A 7,466-nucleotide genomic window follows, 5' to 3' on the forward strand; every position below is an offset into this window, starting at 1 on the left:
TGCCAACATTTGTTGGTGGACATTAAAGATCCATGGTGTCCTTTGCAAAGAGTAGGCGAGCTATTGCCGGCACCATGGCCAAACTCCAAATTCCTGCCATAACCAGCAGAGGTCGTTGCATCAGCAACACAGCCGCATCCTCAGCCAATGATGCTACTCCACAGCCTTGTGCTGCGTAAGAACGAAGAAGATTGTACCCTTAATGGTGCTAACCAGGGGTCCATGAGACTGTTGATGAGCACATCCATCTCATCTACTTGTTCAGGTTGGACTTCAATGAGAAAAACAGTGCATGGCCTGAATTTCGGCAGACCCCTTACACGCATAGTTACCTCTCCCACCGAAGGGAGATGGAGGTTATAGTTTCACCTTTGTCTGTCTGTGAGCAAGATTTCTCAAAAAGGTATGGATGCGCATTTGGATGAAATTTGGCAGAGATGTAGCGTATGTGACAAGGATGAAATGTTTCGATTTTGGTGAAGATCCGGATTCGGATCCGGCTAGTAGAATTTTTAAAGTGATTCTTCACCATTGCGAGATAGGGCCAAAAACGATACATAGCAGGATATCTAAAGTTGTGGACGGACTTGGACGAAACTTGGTGGACCGGTTGAATGTGTCACAACGACACGTAGATTCTATTTTGGTGAAGATCTGAATATGGATTCGGATATGAGAATTATTAAATTTATTAATTGATTCTTCACCATTGGGAGATGGGGCCAAAAACGATACACAGCATGATGTCTAAAAAAGTTGGTGACAAGAACATGCCGATTTGATTTTGTCTCAGGTCTAGATGTAGATTTGGCCGATAATCGTTGGATATAAAATGTAAAACTGTTCAGCCTGATGGAGGTGTGGAATTGAATTTTATTCAAATACTTTATGCCCCCCTCCCCCCATAATGGCATTGCAGGTTGTATATCAGAATGGACTGGAATCACCTAATAAATCTAACAGTCTTTCGAAATCCATCCATACAGAATGCCTGAACCATGCTCCTAAAAATCCCTACATTCCTCCTTTTCGTATCGGTATTCTCGCTTGGATTAGATATGTAAGCTCAGTTAAATACTTATCATCAATTATATGCATTTAAATAACTATCAAATATTAACAAAGCAATGGTATCAAATATATACTCTCGGCGGGCAAGCTTCAATGCCACGTAGTGAGCTGGCTTTGAAAATGAATTAACTAATGCTCTTTACCCCAGTAAGGAGAAAAACAACAAGCTGACTTGCCTTGCTTACATACTGTAATCTGGGAACTGGCTTGTTACTACCTGCGCCAGCAAAGGTGGATGGAGGTTATGTTTTCACCCTTGTCTGTCCGTTTGTCTGTCTGTTTGTTTGTCTGTTTGTTTGTGAACAAAATATCTCAAAAAGTTGTGGACGGATTCGGACGAAATTTGGCAGAAATGTAGCGTATGTGACGAGGACGAAATGATTAGATTTTGGTGAAGATCCCGATCCGGCTAGTAGAATTTTTAAGTGATTGGGAGATAGGGCCAAAAACGACACAGCAGGATATCTCAAAAAGTTGTGGACGGAACTTGGTAGACCGGTTGGGTGTCTGATAAGGGCGATTCGAATTTGGTGAAGATCTGAGTCTTGTCTTCTTCTTCTTCACATCCGTGTCGCCTTTGTCTTTTCCCTATTGACTAGCTGCGGTGCGATCCGGCCAACGTCTGGGTGAATCGGGTGAGTCGGGGATCCTGTTAGGTCGCGGTAATACACCACCGCTCGGTCGATATAACATCTGTCCGCGACCCGTAACAATTGGGGGGTGGTGGATGTTATTGTTATTGTTACAGACGCGGCTTAGAGATGTTATTTTACCGAGCGGTTGGTATTACCGCGTCCGCACAGTTACTCCCCAATTAGAACCCGATCCCGCCCAAACGTTGGCCGGATCGCACCGCAGCTGCTCAATGAGGGAAAAGACGAAAACGACGCAATGCAAAGAGGAAAAGGAATAAAACGGGAAGACGTACAGACGAGTAATGGGATTTATTATTTACACAAGCAAAAAGGAGCAATCAAGGTTTATTTACAACACATAAGACGCAGGTGACACAGTGCAAATACTAGCTTATAGTTATACAGACTTAACTTATTCCCAGGACAGAACAAACAAAGACACTGACTCACGCGGGGAATTGCAGAGTGGATTGCTGGAAGGAGGTGTGTGGCTGGAGGGGGGGGGGGGGGGGGACGGCACGGAGCTGGCTGGAGCTTGATCCCGCACGGGACGTCGGGCTGGACCTCGACGGCCGCTGATGCCACCGGGCCTGTCGTGTGCGCGGGATCACGGGTCGGAGCTGCTTGGTGGAGCCGATGCGCTGGTGGGGGGGTCTGGCGTGACGGGTTCTCTCCTCCTTACGCGCTCTTTCTCTGATGACCCAGCTCTTTTTCGTCCCTCCTTGTCTCAACTCAAAAGCGCATCCATTCGGATATGAGAATTATTTAATTTTTAAGTGATTCTTCACCATTGGGAGATAGGGCCAAAAATGATACATAGCAGGATATCTCAAATGTTATGGGTGAATTTGGCCGAAACTTGGTGGACAGGTTGTGTGTGTGACAAGGACACATCGATTCGATTTTGGTGAAGATCCGGATTCGGATCCGGATAGTAGAATTTTAAAAGTGATTCTTCACCATTGAGTGATATGGCCAACCAGACATCGGTATGCTCTCTACTGAGTGCCGTTCTAGTTAAGAAATGTAACTAGTTCAGGACTCCTCATTGGCTAAGCATTGAGACACACTGACATCAATTCTCTATTCCCATGACCTCAATATTTTCCAAGGCTCCCTCCCACCATCAAAATCCCTCCCTCATCTCAAACCAAGAATGTATAAGAGAGCACGAACTGTACCCTTGGGCAAGAGATTTTCTGGACTGCCTGTTGTGTTGTGTGCTGTACTGTATAATCTCTTCCATGTGCATGTTTGATTCAATGATTTAAGCTCACGAACCTGAAAAACTGATTTCTTTCTTCTCCAGAGGTCTTTACCATTACCGTCCATTGAACAAATCTCGAACTCGAATGGCAATCGGTAGAGGTATGCACTCTACCGATTGCCATTCTAGTTCTACATTTGTTCAATGGACGGTAATGGTAAAGACGATCAATTTGAAAGACGTTCTCAGTTCTAGAACTTCACAAAATCCGTGAACATTCATCAGTCTCTTTCGTCTTCAAAATGGCCGCCAAATATCTCAGACATGGTTGGTGCGGCGGAGGCACCAATTAGGCACGCAGGGAACTAAAAACAACAAAAAAACAGCCTGTTCCCGATTGATAACGGTAAAGACATAGATAGCAGTCACCAAACTCGGTACCTGACTATTATCAGGTATCAAGAGTGAACTATTCGTCGTGGATGATTATTCCATAAACAATCCATTGATTCAAGGGGAAATGAACATATCTCGGGAGTCCGAGGCTACAGAACCGCAAAAGAACATAACCTTTCCCCAGCTTCAAAGAACGACTTGGTTTTTGTCCGGGAATGGACATTTCGGACATAAAGATTATTTTTTATTGTCTCAGCAATTACACTGTAGACTCCAAACAATTTTCCCAGCCATGACACACAGGCAGGCTAAAGGTTTCTGGCAACAAACATCTAGCAGCAGAATTCTAAACGAGGTAAATAAGGTCAGATAATCTTTACAATTATTTGTGCCCCGATCATGAAAATGTCGCATTCAAATAAACATACCTGGCATCATCACGCCGGTTTGTCCTCAGGCATGCCAGTCTTTAACTTAACACATTTCACTATACCATACCATATGGTACGTTTCTTTCATCTGAAATTATTTTTGTATCTATATAATAATAGCGTAAGGACTCGACTTTGTTATCCCTTTTACGCAGCACCCAGTGACCCGATGCCCACGGCACGAATGGATTTACGATCTACGAACCGCGCTCTTTGTTTATCACATACAGCCATACTCGAAAAATCTGAATTAGCCGACGGTGGGGCCCAAAAGCATCCGATTAACTGCCGATACGACGCCATCTTATTGGCGTCTGCTGGGTGAAGGCGAAGCAAGCCGTCCGCTGATTGGACAGTCGAAGGCGACAGCAAGCCGTCCACTGAGTGGACAATCCTGAGCATGCATTTGTGCCGGTGTCGTCGATCGTGGTGTACGCTAACCTCATCAGGTGGGTTTACCATAATTTCTTCCAACCACGCTCTTTGTTTATCACGTACAGCCATACTCGAAAAATCTGAATTAGTCGACTTTGGGGCCCAAAAGCATCCGATTAACTGCCGATACGACGCCATCGTATTGGCGTCTGCTGGGTGAAGGCGAAGCAAGCCATCTGGTGCTATGCCGATTCCTATTACGAATCCATTCATTTTTCAAAAGTATATCGTAGCGTTGTCATTTAAGTAGATTGCAATAAATACGTTGTTCATATATGCACTCTTCATTCTCATCTTTCTTCCTAACTCTTACTCGGACAAGCAAATCCCCTATGCCATCCATAATGGTACACTCTATCCATACACCACATCCTCCCTTCCGTGGATGTTCCACGGGTTTCGGCTAGTTTACAAATAAATAGCCCCGAGTGGGCTGGCGCCTGGCAGTCATCTCTTAAGGTTGTAGTTCAGACCTCTGCTTATCTGGGGGGATGTCCTGGGAGCCCCTCTAACCCCCAGGAGGATCCTTGATACAAAATTGAAAATGCTAAGGTTGAGCGATTCTATGGACCATCGAGTAGAAGCTGTATCGGGTTTCAGAGCAATCGGTTGGTAAAATGTCTGGGAATTTGAATTTAGCATTTGAATTGCACGAGGTACAAATGACTTTTTGAAAATGTTCTTCTTCATCCTCCTTACACGAAAGCGTCTCCCTGATGGCAGTTTTTCCAAAAGTCCGTTCAAGAAATGATTTTCATCGGTACACACCTGCACCGCCTTCCTTTTCAATGCTCGCAAGTACAGAGACTCCAGACTGGTTGAAGATCCACACACTTTAAATACCAGAGTCATGACCTTTCTCAATCGTGACTTATTCCGCACATTAAGATAACTGGACCAGGAAATCAAATTAAATGACAAAGCACTAATCAGTTAGAAATTGGTCAACATCAGCATCACACGTTGCTAACACCAAATGAATTCAACTGCCTGAGAAGATACAATCTTTGCATCGATGTATTGTACAAAAATACAGAATCAGTATTTCCATCAAAAGTTAACTTGTTGTTAATTATGGTGTCCAGGTATTTAAATTTGTTAACAATTTCCACCTTACCACCATTTATGGTTACAGGGTCATGATTGTGACGTTTCCAAAAGTCCAAAATAATCTCTTTAGTTTGACACACATTCAGAGTAAGACAAAAGTCCCCACACCACTTGTTCAATGTGTCAATCTCATCGAGGTACAATACAAAGGATGATTGATTGGAAAGACAGCCAACGATGGCGGCATCGTCTGCATACTTAATAAAGTTACAAACTTCTTTAAGAGCCACGCATCCATTGGTGTACAAACTGAACAGTGGAGGTGACAATACACAGCCTTGTGGAGCACCAGTATTCAAGATTGATAACTTTGATAAACTACCGTTCACCCTCACCTGCTGAAGACGGCCTCGTAAAAAAAGCTTTCCACCCAAAGTATGATATGGGGGTTCAAGCACAGGTCACTCAAAACTTTCAGAAGGTAAATAGTTGGATAGTGTTAAAGTCTGATGGGAAAATCAATAAATAACACACGGACATAGGTTCCATTCCGGTCAAGGTGACTTGTGATTAGATGAAGTAAACTGAGCCAGGTATCTTCAACACCTCGTCTTGCTTTGTATGCAAATTGTAAAGGATCCAGTTTAGGATTTACTGATGTTATAAACTTCACCATCAATTTCTGCATACATTTACGCAAGATGAAGGTAAGGGCAACAGGTCTATAAATCATTGAGCTGTCTTGGGTGAACCTTTTGTGGCGTGGGAATAATGATGGACTTTTTCCAACAAATTGGAACAGTATGACTTGTTAAAAGTAAATAACTACTCACATATAGCACGATATCTCAAAAAGCTGTAGACGGATACGGACAAAACTTTGTGGGCAGGTTGGGTATGTGACAGGGAAGAAGTGATGAGATGTTGGTGAAGATTTGAATACGGATCCGGACACGAGAGTGTAATAAGTGTTTCTTCACCATTGAGGGATGGGATGGTACCAAAAACGATATACAGCACGACAACTCAAAAGGTTTCGGACGAGTTATGACAAAACTTGGTGGATGAGTTGGTTGGGTGACAAGAACAAGCCGATTCGATTTTGGTTCAGGTGCGAATCCAGATCCGGCCTATCAGTGGGATGTAAACTGTTCACCAGGTGGAGGTATGCGTTCTACCGAGTGCCGGTCTAGTTAAAATCTGAAAGACTGCCATTCATAAGTCAAAAAAATGGGAAAACTTTCACAGTATTTATGAGAAAGTAGAATTAAAAGTTTCGTTTGGAAACACCAAAAATTATACAAAACACTGGCAAGAGATTGAGCTTGGAACTTGCAGAGTGTTGCAGCACTATTAATAGTGAGCGTAGTCAGAGGGTCATATAACCTGAAAGTTCACTGTATATTTACTTTCACAATAGCAAGAAGATGTCTTACCTTCCTCTGCGACCTATTGCTTGATGTTTTCAACTTCTGGGCCGAGTTTTATCATCCACTGATAACAATGGAGGGTAAAGGCTTACTGTGGGGTGGGGCAATCTAGACCAATCGAGTTCACCCTTGGTTTTACCCATCCTTTGCGAGCTATTGCTGGCACCCTGGCCAAATTCCAAAGTCCGATTCCAAACCTACGGGGTTCCTACAAGGGGGTATAAATACCAACATCCTGTTCTAACCAACAGGTGGCATTCCTTCAACAGCACATCCGTGCCACCAGCAGGTGATGCCCCCGCAGCCATTTGCTGCATACAAAAGCAGAAGAAGACGAGGAAGAAGAAATGAGTGCACATTCTTCTTCGTCTTCTTTTGGGTTTTATGGCGTTTTCAGAGCCGTGAGGCTCTATACACGCCACGTGCCTGAACATCACTGTGTTACAAAAATAAATAAATAAATAAATAATACTAGTACCCGACTGCAAAGCCGCAATGAGCCGGCGAATCCAAAGCCTCTTGCCACTATTTTACCCATCACTATGGCATCAGTAGCTTAGGTAGTTGGTAGTAGGTAGGTGTAGTAGGTACCGTACCTAGTTCAAAATGACACCATTTGCATTCTGGATGAGATTAAAATTTATAAAATGTCCTTCTTGATTAATTCGGTGAATTTCGTCTCAACTTCGGATATTTCCGGCCGTGAAAAACTATCCCCTACGGCCGCGAGATTTCTAAAAAATAATTCTTCGTCAATTTTAGAATATTTGACGCCGTTTTCAGCGTCCGAAATGTGGTAAAAAGCTTTTTT

General features: G+C 43.4%; 1 protein-coding gene across 4 annotated transcripts in view; it reads right to left on the bottom strand.

Moving 5' to 3' along the window:
• Positions 1-6,750, bottom strand: part of APTX (aprataxin) — a 152,312-nt gene extending 145,562 nt beyond the window's left edge. For 2 of the 4 annotated variants that reach the window (XM_078781744.1, XM_078781740.1), the window contains exon 1: positions 6,662-6,750. The gene's annotated coding sequence lies outside the window, so the exon portion shown is untranslated. Of the gene's footprint in view, positions 1-2,156; positions 2,303-5,620; positions 5,635-6,661 lie in introns of those variants that run through there. The other 2 variants (XM_078781743.1, XM_078781742.1) reach the window with 2 other exon arrangements.
• Positions 6,751-7,466: the final 716 nt, after the last annotated feature.

This window comes from Myxine glutinosa, chromosome 7, assembly GCF_964187855.1.
Source record: "Myxine glutinosa chromosome 7, kmMyxGlut1.1, whole genome shotgun sequence".
In the NCBI taxonomy this organism is placed as follows: domain Eukaryota; kingdom Metazoa; phylum Chordata; class Myxini; order Myxiniformes; family Myxinidae; genus Myxine; species Myxine glutinosa.